We start from the raw sequence: 19,879 nt of genomic DNA, 5'->3' as shown, positions 1-19,879 counted from the left end.
TGCTGTCAGTCTGATCGTGCTGACAGTCTGATGGTGCTGTCCCGCTGATGGTGCTGTCTCTTCAATTGTGCTGTCACTCTAATGATGCTGTCACTCTGATGGTGCTGTCAATCTAATGATGCTGTCAATCTGATGGTGCTGTCACTCTGATGGTGCTGTCTCTCTGATGGTGCTATCACTCTGATGCTGTGGTCACTCTAATGATGCTGTTTCCCTGATGGTGCTGTCTCTCTGGTGGTGCTGTCACTCTGATGGTGCTGTCTCTCTGACGGTGCTGTCACTCTGACGGTGATGTCAATCTAATGATGCTGTTACTCTGATGGTGCTGTCATTCTGAGGGTGCTGTCAGTCTGATGGTGCTGTCCCGCTGATGGTGCTGTCTCTTCGATTGTGCTGTCACTCTAATGATGCTGTCACTCTGATGGTGCTGTCAATCTAATGATGCTGTCACTCTGATGGTGCTGTCACTCTGATGGTGCTGTCTCTCTGATGGTGCTATCACTCTGATGGTGTGGTCACTCTAATGATGCTGTATCTCTGATGGTGCTTTCTCTCTGTTGGTGCTGTCACTCTGATGGTGCTGTCTCTCTGACGGTACTGTCACTCTGACGGTGCTGTCTTTCTGATGGTGCTGTCTCTCTGATGGTGCTGTCACTCTGATGGTGCTGTCACTCTGATGTTGCTGTCAGTCTAAAGATGCTGTCACTCTGACGGTGCTGTCAATCTAATGAAGCTGTCACTCTGATGGTGCTGTCATTCTGATGGTGCTGTCTGTCTAATGATGCTGTCAATCTGACGGTGCTGGCATGCTGCTGGTGCTGTCACTTTGATGGTGCTGTCACTCTGCAGCTGCTGTCTCTCTGATGGTGCTGTCTAATCATGATGTCTCACTGATGGTGCTGTCTCTCTGTTGGTGCTGTGACTCTCCTGGTGCTGTCTCTCTGAAGTTGCTGTCTCTCTGATGGTGCTGTCACTCTGATGTTGCTGACTCTCTGATGGTGCTATCACTCTAATGATGCTCTCTCTGAAGGTATTGTCACTCTAATGGTGCTGTGACACTAATGATGCTGTCTCTCTGATGTTGCTGTCTCTCTATTGGTTCTGTCACTCTGCTGGTGCTGTCTCTCTGAAGTTGCTGTTTTTCTGATGGCGCTGTCACTCTGCTGGTGCTGCCTCTCTGATGGTGCTGTCACTGCTGGTGCTGGCACTCTGATTCTGCTGTCTCTCTGATGGTGCTGTCTCTTCGATTGTGCTGTCCCTCTGATGGTGCTGTCACTCTGATGGTGCTGTTACTCTGATGGTGCTGTCTCTTCGATTGTGCTGTCCCTCTGATGGTGCTGTCACTCTGATGGTGCTGTCACTCTGATTGTGCTCTTCCGAGAATGGTGATGTCACCCTGCTGTGTCTATCCCTTTGATGGTGCCGTACCTCAGATTGTACTTTCCCTCTAATGAAACGTGTCCATCTATTGGTGCTGTCACTTTGATGCAGTTATCACTCTGCTGGTGCTATCACTCTGCTGGTGCTGCATCTCTGATGGTGCTGTCACTCTAATGATGCTGTCACTCTGACGGTGCTGTCAATCTAATGATGCTGGCACTATGATGGTGCTGTCACTCTGACGGTGCTGTCTCTCTGCTGGTGCTGTCACTCTGCTGGTGCTGTCACTCTGCTGGTGCTGTCTCTCTGGCCGTGCTGTCATTCTGATGGCGCTGTCTTTCTGACAGTGCTGTCACTTTGACGGTGCTGTCACTATGACGGTGCTGTCTCTCTGATGGTGCTGTCACTCTGACGGTGCTGTCACTCTAATGATGCTGTCTCTCTCATGGTGCTGTCTCTCTGCTGGTGCTGTCACACTGACGGTGCTGTCACTATGACGGTGCTGTCTCTCTGATGGTGCTTACTCTCTGATGCAGCTGTCACTCTGACGGTGCCGTCAGTCTGACGGTGCTGTCTCTCTGACTGTGCTGTCAGACTGACAGTGCTGTCTCTCTGACGGTGCTGTCAGTCTGATGGTGCTGTCTTTCTGATGGTGCTGTCTCTCTGATGGTGCTGTCACACTGATGGTGCTGTCACTCTGATGGTGCTGTCATCTGCTGCTGCTGTCAGTCTGATTGTGCCTGTCCCTCTGGTGGTTCTGTCCCTCGGGTGGTGCTGTCCCTCTGATGGTGCTATCACTCTAATGTTGCTGTCCCTCTCATGATGCTTTCACTCTGATTGTGCCTGTCCCTGCGACGGTGCAATCACTCTGCTGATGCTGTCACTTTGACTCTGCTGTCACTCTGATCATTCTGTCCCTTGGATGCTGCTGTCCCTCTGATTGTTCAGTCCCTCTAATGGTCCCTGTCCATCTATTGGTGCTGTCTCTCTGATGGTTCATTCACTCTGGTGGGGCTGCCTCTCCGATGGAGCTGTCACCCTGAAGCTGCTGTCTCTCTGATATTTCTGTCACTCTGATGGCACTGTCAGTCTGATTCTGCCTGTCCCTCTGATGGCGCTGTCACTTTGATGTGCCTGTCACTCTGATGACGCTGTCTCTCTGATGATGCTGTTATTCTGATGGTGCTCTCCTTCTGATGGTGCTGTCACTCTGATGATTCTTTCCCTTTGATGATACTGTCTCTCTGATGGTGCTGTCATCTGCTGCTGCTGTCAGTCTGATTGTGCCTGTCCCTCTGGAGGTGCTGTCCATCTGATGGTGCTGTCCCTCTGATGGTGCTGTTCCTGTGATGGTGTGGTCATCTGCTGACACTGTCAGTCTTATTGTGCCTTTCCCTGTGTTGGTGCCGTCCCTCTGATTGTTCTATCACTCTGAGGGTGCTCTTTCCGTAAAGGCGCTACCATCTGTTGGTGCTCTATCTCTGATTGTGCCACTCTCTCTCACGGTGCTGTCACTCGGATGATGCCTGTCCATCAGAGGGCTCTCTCTCTTGGATATCTATATGATGGTGCCAGTTCCTCTAAATATGCTGCCTCTCTGATGGAGTTATCACTATGATGGTGCTCTATTTCTGGAGATGTTGTCTCTCTGATGTGTCTGTCACTCTGTTGGCGCTGTCAGTCTGATTCTTCCCATCTCCCTGATGTCCACTAATACTGCTGTCGCTCTGATAGTGGCTGTCCCTCCGATGGCGCTGTCATTCTGCAGCTACTGTCACTCTACTGGCGATGTCACTCTGCTGCTGCTGTATCTCTGATTGTGCTGTCCCTCTGAGGGTGCTCTCCCTCTGATGGTGCTGTCACTCTGATGGTGCTGTCATTCTGAGGGTGCTGTAAGTCTGATGATGCTGACAGTCTGATGGTGCTGTCCCGCTGATGGTGCTGTCTCTTCGATTGTGCTGTCACTCTAATGATGCTGTCACTCTGATGGTGCTGTCACACTGATGGTACTGTCTTTCTGATGGTGCTGTCACTCTGATGGTGTGGTCACTCTGATGGTGCTGTCTTTCTGATGGTGCTGTCACTCTGATGGTGTGGTCACTCTAATGATGCTGTATCTCTGATGGTGCTGTCTCTCTGTTGGTGCTGTCTCTCTGATGGTGCTGTCTCTCTGACGGTGCTGTCACTCTGACGGTGCTGTCTTTCTGATGGTGCTGTTAGTCTGATGGTGCTGACAGTCTGATGGTGCTGTCCCGCTGATGGTGCTGTCCCCCTAATGATGCTGTCAATCTGATGGTGCTGTCACTCTGATGGTGCTGTCACTCTGATGGTGCTGTCTCTCTGACGGTGCTGTCACTCTGACGGTGCTGTCTTTCTGATGGTGCTGTCACTCTGATGGTGCTGTCTCTCTGACGGTGCTGTCTTTCTAATGGTGCTGTCACACTGATGATGCTGTCTCTCTGATGGTGCTGTCACTCTAATGTTGCTGTCACTCTAAAATGCTGTCACTCTGATAGTGCTGTCAATCTAATGATGCTGTCACTCTGATGGTGCTATCACTCTGATGGTGCTGTCTCTCTAATGATGCTGTCAATCTGATGGTGCTGGCACTCTGCTGGTGCTGTCACTCTGAAGTTGCTGTCTCTGATGGTGCTGTCACTCTGATGGTGCTGACTCTCTGCTGCTGCTGTCACTCTAAAGTTGCTGTCTCTCTCATGGTGCTGTTACTCTGCTGGTGCTGTCTCTCTGATGGTGCTGTCATTCTGCTCGTGCTGTCATTCTAATGATACTGTCTCTCTGACGGTGCTGTCACTCTAATGATGCTCTCTCTACTCTAATGATGCTGTGTCTGACGGTGTTGTCACTCTAATGGTGCTGTGACTCTGCTTGTGCTTCCTGTCTGATGGTGCAGCCTCTCTGATGGTGCTGTCACTCTAATGATGCTGTCTCTCTGATGGTTCGGTCACTCTGCTGGTGCTGTCTCTCTGAAGTTGCTGTTTTCCTGATGGTGCTGTCATTCTGCTGGCGCTGCCTCTCTGATGGTGCTGCCTCTCTGATGGTGCTGTCACTCTGATGGTGCTGTCACTCTGATGTTTATGTCACCGTAATGGTGCTGTCATTCCACTGCTGCTGACACTCTACTGGAGCTGTCACTCTGACTCTGCCGTCACTCTGATGGTGCTCTTCCGAGAATGGTGCTGTCACTCTGCTGATTCTGTCCCTTTGATGGTGCTGTCCCTCACATTGTTCTTTCCCTCTAATGAATGGAGTCCATCTGTTGGTACTGTCTCTTTGATGGAGTTATCACTCTGGTGGTGCTGTCTTTGATGTTTTTATCCTCAAGATGGTGCTGTCTCTCTGCTGGTGCTGTCAGTCTGCTGGTGCTGCCTCTCTGATGGTGCTGTCACTCTAATGATGCTATCACTCTGACAGTGCTGTCTCTGTGATGGTGCTCTCTCTCTGATGGTGCTGTCTCTCTGCTGGTGCTGTCTATCTAATGATGCTGTCACTCTGATGGTGCTGTCACTCTGATGGTGCTGTCTCTCTGCTGGTGCTGTCACTCTAATGAGTCTGTCACTCTGACGGTGCTGTCACTCTGATGGTGCTGTCACTCTGATGGTGCTGTCTCTTGGCTGGTGCTGTCACTCTAATGAGGCTGTCACTCTGACGTTGCTGTCTATCTAATGATGCTGTCACTCTGTTGGTGCTGTCACTCTGCTGGTGCTGTCACTCTGCTGGTGCTGTCACTCTGCTGGTGCTGTCTCTCTGACAGTGCTGTCATTCTGACGGTGCTGTCACTTTGATGTGCTGTCACTCTGATGACGCTGTCTCTCTAATGTGCCTGTCACTCTGATGGTGCTGTCTCTCTAATGGTGCTGTCACTCTGACGGTGCTGTCTCTCTGACTGTGCTGTCTCTCTGATGGTGCTTACTCTCTGATGCTGCTGTCACTCTGTCGGTGCTGTCAGTCTGACGGTGCTGTCTCTCTGACTGTGCTGTCAGTCTGATGGTGCTGTCTCTCTGATGGTACTTACTTTCTGATGCTGCTGTCACTCTGACGGTGCTGTCAGTCTGACGGTGCTGGCTCTCTGATGGTGCTGTCTTTCTGATTGTGCTGTCTCTCTGATGGTGCTGTCACATTGATGATGCAGTTTCTCTGACGGTGCGGTCTCTCTGATGGTGCTGTCTCTCTGATGGTGCTGTCACTCTCACATTGCTGTCTCTCTGACTGTGCTCTCTCTCTGATGGTGCTTTGTCTCTGCTGGAGCTGTCACTCTAATGATGCTCTCACTCTGACGGTGCTGTCCCTCTGCTGGGGCTGTCACCCTGATGCTGCTGTCTCTCTGATGATGCTATCACTCTGACGGTACTGTCACTCTAATGATGCTATATCTCTGATGGTGCTGTCTTTCTGTTGGTGCAGTCACTCTGATGGTGCTGTCTCTCTGACGGTGCTGTCACTCTGACGGTGCTGTCACTCTAATGATGCGGTCTCTCAGTTGGTGCTGTCTCTCTGTTGGTGCTCTCACTCTGATGGTGCTGTCACTCTAATGTTGCTATCTGTCTAAAGATGCTGTCACTCTGACGGTGCTGTCAATCTAATGATGCTGTCACTCTGATGGTGCTGTCACTCTGATGGTGCTGTCTGTCTAATGATGCTGTCAATCTGACGGTGCTGGCATGCTGCTGGTGCTCTCACTTTGATGGCGCTGTCACTCTGCAGCTGCTGTCTCTCTGATGGTGCTGTCTAATCATGATGTCTCACTGATGGTGCTGTCTCTCTGTTGGTGCTGTGACTCTCCTGATGCTGTCTCTCTGATGGTGCTGTCTCTCTGATGGTGCTGTCACTCTGATGGTGCTGACTCTCTGATGGTACTGACTTTATGAAGGTGCTGCCACACTGCTCGTGCTGTCATTCTAATGGTACTGTCTCTCTGACGGTGCTGTCACTCTCACGGTGCTGTCTTTCTGATGGTGCTGACTCTCTGATGGTGCCGCCACCCTGCTCGTGCTGTCATTCTAATGATACTGTCTCTCTGACAGTGCTGTCACTCTAATGATGCTCTCTCTGACGGTATTGTCACTCTAATGTTGCTGTGACTCTTCTGGTGCTTCCTGTCTAATGGTGCTGCCTCTCTAATGGTGCTATTACTCTAATGATGCTGTCACTCTGATGGTGCTGTCTCTCTGTTGGTTCTGTCACTCTGCTGGTGCTGTCTCTTTGAATTTGCTGTTTTTCTGATGGTGCTGTCAATCTGCTGGTGCTGCCTTTCTGATGCTGCTATCACTCTGATGTTGCTGTCAGTCTAAAGATGCTGTCAATCTGACGGTGCTGTCAATCTAATGATGCTGTCACTTTGATGGTGCTGTCACTCTGATGGTGCTGTCTCTCTAATGATGCTGTCAATCTGACGGTGCTGGCATGCTGCTGGTGTTGTCAATTTGATGGCGCTGTCACTCTGCAGCTGCTGTCTCTCTGATGGTGCTGTCTAATCATGATGTCACACTGATGGTGCTGTCTCTCTGTTGGTGCTGTGACTCTCCTGGTACTGTCTCTCTGAAGTTGCTGTCTCTCTGATGGTGCTGTCACTCTGATGTTGCTGACTCTCTGATGGTGCTATCACTCTAATGATGTTCTCTCTGATGGTATTGTCACTCTAATGGTGCTGTGACACTAATGATGCTGTCTCTCTGATGGTGCTGTCTCTCTATTGGTTCTGTCACTCTGCTGGTGCTGTCTCTCTGAAGTTGCTGTTTTTCTGATGGCGCTGTCACTCTGCTGGTGCTGCCTCTCTGATGGTGCTGTCACTGCTGGTGCTAGCACTCTGATGGTGCTGTCTCTCTGATGGTGCTGTCTCTTCGATTGTGCTGTCCCTCTGATGGTGCTGTCACTCTGATGGTGCTGTCACTCTGATTATGCTCTTCCGAGAATGGTGATGTCACCCTGCTGAGTCTGTCCCTTTGATGGTGCCGTACCTCAGATTGTACTTTCCCCCTAATGAAACGTGTCCATCTGTTGGTGCTGTCACTTTGATGCAGTTATCACTCTGCTGGTGCTGTCACTCTGCTGGTGCTACCTCTCTGATGGTGCTGTCACTCTAATGATGCTGTCACTCTGATAGTGCCATCAATTTAATGATGCTGTCACTGTGATGGTGCTGTCACTCTAATGATGCTGTCACTCTGACGGTGCTGTCAATCTAATGATGCTTGTCACTATGATGGTGCTGTCACCCTGATGGTGCTGTCTTTCTGATGGTGCTGTCACTCTGCTGGTGCTGTCACTCTGCTGGTGCTGTCTCTCTGGCTGTGCTGTCATTCTGATGGCGCTGTCTTTCTGACAGTGCTATCACTCTGACGGTGCTGTCACTATGACGGTGCTGTCTCTCTGATGGTGCTGTCTCTCTGACGGTGCTGTCACTCTGACGGTGCTGTCACTATGACGGTGCTGTCTCTCTGATGGTGCTTACTCTCTGATGCTGCTGTCACTCTGACGGTGCTGTCTCTCTGACTGTGCTGTCAGACTGACGGTGCTGTCTCTCTGACGGTGCTGTCAGTTTGATGGTGCTGTCTTTCTGATGGTGCTGTCTCTCTGATGGTGCTGTCACGCTGATGATGCTGTCCCTCTGATGGTGTGGTCTCTCTGATGGTGCTGTCCCTCTGATGGTGCTGTCGCTCTGCTGGTGCTGTCACTCTGCTGTTGCTGTCTGTCTGACTGTGCTGTCACCCTGACGGTGCTGGCACTCTAATGATGCTGTCTCTCTGATGGTGCTGTCTCTCTGTTGGTGCTGTCACTCTGATGGTGCTGTCTCTCTGACGGTGCTGTCACTCTGACAGTGGGGTCTTTCTGATGGTGCTGTCACACTGATGATGCTGTCTCTCTGATGGTGTTGTCACTGCAATGTTGCTGTCACTCTAAAGATGCTGTCACTCTGACGGTGCTGTTAATCTAATGATGCTGTCACTCTGATGGTGATGTCACTCTGATGCTGCTGTCTCTCTAATGATGCCGTCAATCTGACGGTGCTGGCACGCTGCTGGTGCTGTCCCTTTGATGGCGCTGTCACTCTAATCATGATGTCTCACTGATGGTGCTGTCTCTCTGTTGGTGCTGTGACTCTCTTGGTGCTGTCTCTCTGAAGTTGCTGTCTCTCTGATGGTGCTGTCTCTCTGATGGTGCTGACTCTCTGATGGTGCTGTCACTCTGCTCGTGCTGTCATTCTAATGATACGGTCTCTCTGACGGTGCTGTCACTCTAATGATGCTCTCTCTGATGGTGTTGTCACTCTAATGATGCTGTGACTCTGCTAGTGCTTCCTGTCTGATGGTGCTGTCTCTTCGATGGTGCCGTCACTCTAATGATGCGGTCACTCTGCTGGTGCTGTCTCTCTGAAGTTGCTGTTTTTCTGATGGTGCTGTCATTCTGCTGGTTCTGCCTCTCTGATGGTGCTGTCCCTCAGATGGCGCTGTCACTCTGATGGTGCTGTCACTCTGATGTTTATGTCACCGTAATGGTGCAGTCATTCCACTGCTGCTGACACTCTGCTGGAGCTGTCACTCTGGCTCTGCTGTCACTCTGATGGTGCTCTTCCGAGAATGGTGCTGTCACTCTACTGATTCTGTCCCTTTGATGGTGCTGTCCCTTAGATTGTTCTTTCCCTCTAATGAAACATGTCCATCTGTTGGTGCTGTCTCTCTCATGGTGCTCTCACTCTGCTGGTGCTGTCACTCTGATTGTGTTGTCTATCTAATTGTACTGTCACTCTGCTGGTGCTGTTACTCTGCTGGTGCTGCATCTCTGATGGTGCTGTCACTCTAATGATGCTGTCACTCTTACAGTGCTGTCTCTCTGATGGTGCTCTCCCTCTGATGGTGCTGTCACTCTGCTGGTGCTGTCACTCTAATGATGCTGTCACTCTGACGGTGCTGTCACTCTGATGGTGCTTATTCTCTGATGCTGCTGTCACTCTTAAGGTGCTGTCAGTCTGACGGTGCTGTCTCTCTGACAATGCTATCAGTCTGACGGTGCTGTCTTTCTGATAGTGCTGTCTCTCTGATGGTGCTGTCACACTGATGATGCTGTCTTTCTGATGGTGCTGTCTTTCTGATGGTGCTGTCTCTCTGACGGTGCAGTCACTCTGCTGGTGCTGTCATTCTAATGATACTGTCTCTCTGACAGTGGTGTCACTCTAATGATGTTGTCTCTATGACGGTGCTATCTCTCTGATGGTGCTGTCACTCTGATGGTGCTGTCATTCTGAGGGTGCTGTCAGTCTGATCGTGCTGACAGTCTGATGGTGCTGTCCCGCTGATGGTGCTGTCTCTTCAATTGTGCTGTCACTCTAATGATGCTGTCACTCTGATGGTGCTGTCAATCTAATGATGCTGTCACTCTGATGGTGCTGTCACTCTGATGGTGCTGTCTCTCTGATGGTGCTATCACTCTGATGCTGTGGTCACTCTAATGATGCTGTTTCCCTGATGGTGCTGTCTCTCTGGTGGTGCTGTCACTCTGATGGTGCTGTCTCTCTGACGGTGCTGTCACTCTGACGGTGATGTCAATCTAATGATGCTGTTACTCTGATGGTGCTGTCATTCTGAGGGTGCTGTCAGTCTGATGGTGCTGTCCCGCTGATGGTGCTGTCTCTTCGATTGTGCTGTCACTCTAATGATGCTGTCACTCTGATGGTGCTGTCAATCTAATGATGCTGTCACTCTGATGGTGCTGTCACTCTGATGGTGCTGTCTCTCTGATGGTGCTATCACTCTGATGGTGTGGTCACTCTAATGATGCTGTATCTCTGATGGTGCTTTCTCTCTGTTGGTGCTGTCACTCTGATGGTGCTGTCTCTCTGACGGTACTGTCACTCTGACGGTGCTGTCTTTCTGATGGTGCTGTCTCTCTGATGGTGCTGTCACTCTGATGGTGCTGTCACTCTGATGTTGCTGTCAGTCTAAAGATGCTGTCACTCTGACGGTGCTGTCAATCTAATGAAGCTGTCACTATGATGGTGCTGTCATTCTGATGGTGCTGTCTGTCTAATGATGCTGTCAATCTGACGGTGCTGGCATGCTGCTGGTGCTGTCACTTTGATGGTGCTGTCACTCTGCAGCTGCTGTCTCTCTGATGGTGCTGTCTAATCATGATGTCTCACTGATGGTGCTGTCTCTCTGTTGGTGCTGTGACTCTCCTGGTGCTGTCTCTCTGAAGTTGCTGTCTCTCTGATGGTGCTGTCACTCTGATGTTGCTGACTCTCTGATGGTGCTATCACTCTAATGATGCTCTCTCTGAAGGTATTGTCACTCTAATGGTGCTGTGACACTAATGATGCTGTCTCTCTGATGTTGCTGTCTCTCTATTGGTTCTGTCACTCTGCTGGTGCTGTCTCTCTGAAGTTGCTGTTTTTCTGATGGCGCTGTCACTCTGCTGGTGCTGCCTCTCTGATGGTGCTGTCACTGCTGGTGCTGGCACTCTGATTCTGCTGTCTCTCTGATGGTGCTGTCTCTTCGATTGTGCTGTCCCTCTGATGGTGCTGTCACTCTGATGGTGCTGTTACTCTGATGGTGCTGTCTCTTCGATTGTGCTGTCCCTCTGATGGTGCTGTCACTCTGATGGTGCTGTCACTCTGATTGTGCTCTTCCGAGAATGGTGATGTCACCCTGCTGTGTCTATCCCTTTGATGGTGCCGTACCTCAGATTGTACTTTCCCTCTAATGAAACGTGTCCATCTATTGGTGCTGTCACTTTGATGCAGTTATCACTCTGCTGGTGCTATCACTCTGCTGGTGCTGCATCTCTGTTGGTGCTGTCACTCTAATGATGCTGTCACTCTGACGGTGCTGTCAATCTAATGATGCTGGCACTATGATGGTGCTGTCACTCTGACGGTGCTGTCTCTCTGCTGGTGCTGTCACTCTGCTGGTGCTGTCACTCTGCTGGTGCTGTCTCTCTGGCCGTGCTGTCATTCTGATGGCGCTGTCTTTCTGACAGTGCTGTCACTTTGACGGTGCTGTCACTATGACGGTGCTGTCTCTCTGATGGTGCTGTCACTCTGACGGTGCTGTCACTCTAATGATGCTGTCTCTCTCATGGTGCTGTCTCTCTGCTGGTGCTGTCACACTGACGGTGCTGTCACTATGACGGTGCTGTCTCTCTGATGGTGCTTACTCTCTGATGCCGCTGTCACTCTGACGGTGCCGTCAGTCTGACGGTGCTGTCTCTCTGACTGTGCTGTCAGACTGACAGTGCTGTCTCTCTGACGGTGCTGTCAGTCTGATGGTGCTGTCTTTCTGATGGTGCTGTCTCTCTGATGGTGCTGTCACACTGATGGTGCTGTCACTCTGATGGTGCTGTCATCTGCTGCTGCTGTCAGTCTGATTGTGCCTGTCCCTCTGGTGGTTCTGTCCCTCGGGTGGTGCTGTCCCTCTGATGGTGCTATCACTCTAATGTTGCTGTCCCTCTCATGATGCTTTCACTCTGATTGTGCCTGTCCCTGCGACGGTGCAATCACTCTGCTGATGCTGTCACTTTGACTCTGCTGTCACTCTGATCATTCTGTCCCTTGGATGCTGCTGTCCCTCTGATTGTTCAGTCCCTCTAATGGTCCCTGTCCATCTATTGGTGCTGTCTCTCTGATGGTTCATTCACTCTGGTGGGGCTGCCTCTCCGATGGAGCTGTCACCCTGAAGCTGCTGTCTCTCTGATATTTCTGTCACTCTGATGGCACTGTCAGTCTGATTCTGCCTGTCCCTCTGATGGCGCTGTCACTTTGATGTGCCTGTCACTCTGATGACGCTGTCTCTCTGATGATGCTGTTATTCTGATGGTGCTCTCCTTCTGATGGTGCTGTCACTCTGATGATTCTTTCCCTTTGATGATACTGTCTCTCTGATGGTGCTGTCATCTGCTGCTGCTGTCAGTCTGATTGTGCCTGTCCCTCTGGAGGTGCTGTCCATCTGATGGTGCTGTCCCTCTGATGGTGCTGTTCCTGTGATGGTGTGGTCATCTGCTGACACTGTCAGTCTTATTGTGCCTTTCCCTGTGTTGGTGCCGTCCCTCTGATTGTTCTATCACTCTGAGGGTGCTCTTTCCGTAAAGGCGCTACCATCTGTTGGTGCTCTATCTCTGATTGTGCCACTCTCTCTCACGGTGCTGTCACTCGGATGATGCCTGTCCATCAGAGGGCTCTCTCTCTTGGATATCTATATGATGGTGCCAGTTCCTCTAAATATGCTGCCTCTCTGATGGAGCTATCACTATGATGGTGCTCTATTTCTGGAGATGTTGTCTCTCTGATGTGTCTGTCACTCTGTTGGCGCTGTCAGTCTGATTCTTCCCATCTCCCTGATGTCCACTAATACTGCTGTCGCTCTGATAGTGGCTGTCCCTCCGATGGCGCTGTCATTCTGCAGCTACTGTCACTCTACTGGCGATGTCACTCTGCTGCTGCTGTATCTCTGATTGTGCTGTCCCTCTGAGGGTGCTCTCCCTCTGATGGTGCTGTCACTCTGATGGTGCTGTCATTCTGAGGGTGCTGCAAGTCTGATGATGCTGACAGTCTGATGGTGCTGTCCCGCTGATGGTGCTGTCTCTTCGATTGTGCTGTCACTCTAATGATGCTGTCACTCTGATGGTGCTGTCACTCTGATGGTGCTGTCTTTCTGATGGTGCTGTCACTCTGATGGTGTGGTCACTCTAATGATGCTGTATCTCTGATGGTGCTGTCTCTCTGTTGGTGCTGTCTCTCTGATGGTGCTGTCTCTCTGACGGTGCTGTCACTCTGACGGTGCTGTCTTTCTGATGGTGCTGTTAGTCTGATGGTGCTGACAGTCTGATGGTGCTGTCCCGCTGATGGTGCTGTCCCCCTAATGATGCTGTCAATCTGATGGTGCTGTCACTCTGATGGTGCTGTCACTCTGATGGTGCTGTCTCTCTGACGGTGCTGTCACTCTGACGGTGCTGTCTTTCTGATGGTGCTGTCACTCTGATGGTGCTGTCTCTCTGACGGTGCTGTCTTTCTAATGGTGCTGTCACACTGATGATGCTGTCTCTCTGATGGTGCTGTCACTCTAATGTTGCTGTCACTCTAAAATGCTGTCACTCTGATAGTGCTGTCAATCTAATGATGCTGTCACTCTGATGGTGCTATCACTCTGATGGTGCTGTCTCTCTAATGATGCTGTCAATCTGATGGTGCTGGCACTCTGCTGGTGCTGTCACTCTGAAGTTGCTGTCTCTGATGGTGCTGTCACTCTGATGGTGCTGACTCTCTGCTGCTGCTGTCACTCTAAAGTTGCTGTCTCTCTCATGGTGCTGTTACTCTGCTGGTGCTGTCTCTCTGATGGTGCTGTCATTCTGCTCGTGCTGTCATTCTAATGATACTGTCTCTCTGACGGTGCTGTCACTCTAATGATGCTCTCTCTACTCTAATGATGCTGTGTCTGACGGTGTTGTCACTCTAATGGTGCTGTGACTCTGCTTGTGCTTCCTGTCTGATGGTGCAGCCTCTCTGATGGTGCTGTCACTCTAATGATGCTGTCTCTCTGATGGTTCGGTCACTCTGCTGGTGCTGTCTCTCTGAAGTTGCTGTTTTCCTGATGGTGCTGTCATTCTGCTGGCGCTGCCTCTCTGATGGTGCTGCCTCTCTGATGGTGCTGTCACTCTGATGGTGCTGTCACTCTGATGTTTATGTCACCGTAATGGTGCTGTCATTCCACTGCTGCTGACACTCTACTGGAGCTGTCACTCTGACTCTGCCGTCACTCTGATGGTGCTCTTCCGAGAATGGTGCTGTCACTCTGCTGATTCTGTCCCTTTGATGGTGCTGTCCCTCACATTGTTCTTTCCCTCTAATGAATGGAGTCCATCTGTTGGTACTGTCTCTTTGATGGAGTTATCACTCTGGTGGTGCTGTCTTTGATGTTTTTATCCTCAAGATGGTGCTGTCTCTCTGCTGGTGCTGTCAGTCTGCTGGTGCTGCCTCTCTGATGGTGCTGTCACTCTAATGATGCTATCACTCTGACAGTGCTGTCTCTGTGATGGTGCTCTCTCTCTGATGGTGCTGTCTCTCTGCTGGTGCTGTCTATCTAATGATGCTGTCACTCTGATGGTGCTGTCACTCTGATGGTGCTGTCTCTCTGCTGGTGCTGTCACTCTAATGAGTCTGTCACTCTGACGGTGCTGTCACTCTGATGGTGCTGTCACTCTGATGGTGCTGTCTCTTGGCTGGTGCTGTCACTCTAATGAGGCTGTCACTCTGACGGTGCTGTCTATCTAATGATGCTGTCACTCTGTTGGTGCTGTCACTCTGCTGGTGCTGTCACTCTGCTGGTGCTGTCTCTCTGACAGTGCTGTCATTCTGACGGTGCTGTCACTTTGATGTGCTGTCACTCTGATGACGCTGTCTCTCTAATGTGCCTGTCACTCTGATGGTGCTGTCTCTCTAATGGTGCTGTCACTCTGACGGTGCTGTCTCTCTGACTGTGCTGTCTCTCTGATGGTGCTTACTCTCTGATGCTGCTGTCACTCTGTCGGTGCTGTCAGTCTGACGGTGCTGTCTCTCTGACTGTGCTGTCAGTCTGATGGTGCTGTCTCTCTGATGGTACTTACTTTCTGATGCTGCTGTCACTCTGACGGTGCTGTCAGTCTGACGGTGCTGGCTCTCTGATGGTGCTGTCTTTCTGATTGTGCTGTCTCTCTGATGGTGCTGTCACATTGATGATGCAGTTTCTCTGACGGTGCGGTCTCTCTGATGGTGCTGTCTCTCTGATGGTGCTGTCACTCTCACATTGCTGTCTCTCTGACTGTGCTCTCTCTCTGATGGTGCTTTGTCTCTGCTGGAGCTGTCACTCTAATGATGCTCTCACTCTGACGGTGCTGTCCCTCTGCTGGGGCTGTCACCCTGATGCTGCTGTCTCTCTGATGATGCTATCACTCTGACGGTACTGTCACTCTAATGATGCTATATCTCTGATGGTGCTGTCTTTCTGTTGGTGCAGTCACTCTGATGGTGCTGTCTCTCTGACGGTGCTGTCACTCTGACGGTGCTGTCACTCTAATGATGCGGTCTCTCAGTTGGTGCTGTCTCTCTGTTGGTGCTCTCACTCTGATGGTGCTGTCACTCTAATGTTGCTATCTGTCTAAAGATGCTGTCACTCTGACGGTGCTGTCAATCTAATGATGCTGTCACTCTGATGGTGCTGTCACTCTGATGGTGCTGTCTGTCTAATGATGCTGTCAATCTGACGGTGCTGGCATGCTGCTGGTGCTCTCACTTTGATGGCGCTGTCACTCTGCAGCTGCTGTCTCTCTGATGGTGCTGTCTAATCATGATGTCTCACTGATGGTGCTGTCTCTCTGTTGGTGCTGTGACACTCCTGATGCTGTCTCTCTGATGGTGCTGTCTCTCTGATGGTGCTGTCACTCTGATGGTGCTGACTCTCTGATGGTACTGACTTTATGAAGGTGCTGCCACACTGCTCGTGCTGTCATTCTAATGGTACTGTCTCTCTGACGGTGCTGTCACTCTCACGGTGCTGTCTTTCTGATGGTGCTGACTCTCTGATGGTGCCGCCACTCTGCTCGTGCTGTCATTCTAATGATACTGTCTCTCTGACAGTGCTGTCACTCTAATGATGCTCTCTCTGACGGTATTGTCACTCTAATGTTGCTGTGACTCTTCTGGTGCTTCCTGTCTAATGGTGCTGCCTCTCTAATGGTGCTATTACTCTAATGATGCTGTCACTCTGATGGTGCTGTCTCTCTGTTGGTTCTGTCACTCTGCTGGTGCTGTCTCTTTGAATTTGCTGTTTTTCTGATGGTGCTGTCAATCTGCTGGTGCTGCCTTTGTGATGGTGCTGTCACTGCTGGTGCTGTCACTCTGATGCTGCTATCACTCTGATGTTGCTGTCAGTCTAAAGATGCTGTCAATCTGACGGTGCTGTCAATCTAATGATGCTGTCACTTTGATGGTGCTGTCACTCTGATGGTGCTGACTCTCTAATGATGCTGTCAATCTGACGGTGCTGGCATGCTGCTGGTGTTGTCAATTTGATGGCGCTGTCACTCTGCAGCTGCTGTCTCTCTGATGGTGCTGTCTAATCATGATGTCACACTGATGGTGCTGTCTCTCTGTTGGTGCTGTGACTCTCCTGGTACTGTCTCTCTGAAGTTGCTGTCTCTCTGATGGTGCTGTCACTCTGATGTTGCTGACTCTCTGATGGTGCTATCACTCTAATGATGTTCTCTCTGATGGTATTGTCACTCTAATGGTGCTGTGACACTAATGATGCTGTCTCTCTGATGGTGCTGTCTCTCTATTGGTTCTGTCACTCTGCTGGTGCTGTCTCTCTGAAGTTGCTGTTTTTCTGATGGCGCTGTCACTCTGCTGGTGCTGCCTCTCTGATGGTGCTGTCACTGCTGGTGCTGGCACTCTGATGGTGCTGTCTCTCTGATGGTGCTGTCTCTTCGATTGTGCTGTCCCTCTGATGGTGCTGTCACTCTGATGGTGCTGTCACTCTGATTATGCTCTTCCGAGAATGGTGATGTCACCCTGCTGAGTCTGTCCCTTTGATGGTGCCGTACCTCAGATTGTACTTTCCCTCTAATGAAACGTGTCCATCTGTTGGTGCTGTCACTTTGATGCAGTTATCACTCTGCTGGTGCTGTCACTCTGCTGGTGCTACCTCTCTGATGGTGCTGTCACTCTAATGATGCTGTCACTCTGATAGTGCCATCAATTTAATGATGCTGTCACTGTGATGGTGCTGTCACTCTAATGATGCTGTCACTCTGACGGTGCTGTCAATCTAATGATGCTTGTCACTATGATGGTGCTGTCACCCTGATGGTGCTGTCTTTCTGATGGTGCTGTCACTCTGCTGGTGCTGTCACTCTGCTGGTGCTGTCTCTCTGGCTGTGCTGTCATTCTGATGGCGCTGTCTTTCTGACAGTGCTATCACTCTGACGGTGCTGTCACTATGACGGTGCTGTCTCTCTGATGGTGCTGTCTCTCTGACGGTGCTGTCACTCTGACGGTGCTGTCACTATGACGGTGGGGTCTTTCTGATGGTGCTGTCACACTGATGATGCTGTCTCTCTGATGGTGTTGTCACTGCAATGTTGCTGTCACTCTAAAGATGCTGTCACTCTGACGGTGCTGTTAATCTAATGATGCTGTCACTCTGATGGTGATGTCACTCTGATGCTGCTGTCTCTCTAATGATGCCGTCAATCTGACGGTGCTGGCACGCTGCTGGTGCTGTCCCTTTGATGGCGCTGTCACTCTAATCATGATGTCTCACTGATGGTGCTGTCTCTCTGTTGGTGCTGTGACTCTCTTGGTGCTGTCTCTCTGAAGTTGCTGTCTCTCTGATGGTGCTGTCTCTCTGATGGTGCTGACTCTCTGATGGTGCTGTCACTCTGCTCGTGCTGTCATTCTAATGATACGGTCTCTCTGACGGTGCTGTCACTCTAATGATGCTCTCTCTGATGGTGTTGTCACTCTAATGATGCTGTGACTCTGCTAGTGCTTCCTGTCTGATGGTGCTGTCTCTTCGATGGTGCCGTCACTCTAATGATGCGGTCACTCTGCTGGTGCTGTCTCTCTGAAGTTGCTGTTTTTCTGATGGTGCTGTCATTCTGCTGGTTCTGCCTCTCTGATGGTGCTGTCCCTCAGATGGCGCTGTCACTCTGATGGTGCTGTCACTCTGATGTTTATGTCACCGTAATGGTGCAGTCATTCCACTGCTGCTGACACTCTGCTGGAGCTGTCACTCTGGCTCTGCTGTCACTCTGATGGTGCTCTTCCGAGAATGGTGCTGTCACTCTACTGATTCTGTCCCTTTGATGGTGCTGTCCCTTAGATTGTTCTTTCCCTCTAATGAAACATGTCCATCTGTTGGTGCTGTCTCTCTCATGGTGCTCTCACTCTGCTGGTGCTGTCACTCTGATTGTGTTGTCTATCTAATTGTACTGTCACTCTGCTGGTGCTGTTACTCTGCTGGTGCTGCATCTCTGATGGTGCTGTCACTCTAATGATGCTGTCACTCTTACAGTGCTGTCTCTCTGATGGTGCTCTCCCTCTGATGGTGCTGTCACTCTGCTGGTGCTGTCACTCTAATGATGCTGTCACTCTGACGGTGCTGTCACTCTGATGGTGCTTATTCTCTGATGCTGCTGTCACTCTTAAGGTGCTGTCAGTCTGACGGTGCTGTCTCTCTGACAATGCTATCAGTCTGACGGTGCTGTCTTTCTGATAGTGCTGTCTCTCTGATGGTGCTGTCACACTGATGATGCTGTCTTTCTGATGGTGCTGTCTTTCTGATGGTGCTGTCTCTCTGACGGTGCAGTCACTCTGCTGGTGCTGTCATTCTAATGATACTGTCTCTCTGACAGTGGTGTCACTCTAATGATGTTGTCTCTATGACGGTGCTATCTCTCTAATGGTGCTGTCACACTGCAGTTGCTTCCTGTATGATTGTGCTGCCTCTCTGATGGTGCTGTCAATCTAATGATGCTTTATCACTGATGGTGCTCTCTCTCTGTTGGTTCTGGTACTCTGCTGTTGCAGTCTCTCTGAAGTTGCTGTATCTCTGATGGTGCTGTCACTCTGCTGGTGCTGCCTCTCTGACAGTGCTGCCTCTCTGCTGGTGCTGTCACTCTGCTGTTGCTGTCACTCTGATGGTGCTGTCTATCTGATGGTGCTGTCAATCTAATGATCCTGTCACTCTGACAGTCCTGTCTCTCTGATGGTGCTCTCTCTCTGATGGTGCTGTCACTCTGATGGTGCTGTCACTCTAATGATGCTGTCTCTCTGATGGTGCTTTCTCTCTGTTGGTTGTGTCACTCTGATGGTGCTTTCTCTCTGACGGTGCTGTCAGTCTACTGATGCTGTATCTCTGATAGTGCTGTCTCTCTGATGGTGATACTATGACGGTGCTGTCTCTCTGATGGTGCTGTCACTCTAATGGTGCTGTCACACTGATGATGCTGTCTCTCTGATGGTGCTGTCACTCTAATGTTGCTGTCACACTGATGATGCTGTCACTCTGATGGTGCTGTCACTCTGATGGTGCTGTCTCTCTAATAGTGCTGTCAAACTGATGATGCTGTCTCTCTAATAGTGCTGTCACACTGATGATGCTGTCACTGATGGTGCTGTCACTCTAATGTTGCTGTCACACTGATGATGCTGTCACTCTGACGGTGCTGTCAATCTAATGATGCTGTCACTCTGATGGTGCTGTCACTCTGATGGTGCTGTCTCTCTAATAGTGCTGTCACACTGATGATGCTGTTTCTCTGATGGTGCTGTCTCTCTGATGGTGCTGTCTCCCTGACGGTGCTGTCACTCAGCTGGTGCTGTCACTCTAATAATACTGTCTCTCTGACAGTGATGTCACTCTATTGATGCTGTCTCTCTGACGGTGTTTCCTGTATGATGGTGCTGCCTCTCTGATGGTGCTGTCACTCTAATGATGCTGTATCTCTGATGGTGCTG

The sequence above is a fragment of the Carcharodon carcharias genome, chromosome 13 (assembly GCF_017639515.1).
Source record: "Carcharodon carcharias isolate sCarCar2 chromosome 13, sCarCar2.pri, whole genome shotgun sequence".
NCBI classification, from domain to species: domain Eukaryota; kingdom Metazoa; phylum Chordata; class Chondrichthyes; order Lamniformes; family Lamnidae; genus Carcharodon; species Carcharodon carcharias.
This window is presented reverse-complemented; position numbering follows the sequence as displayed.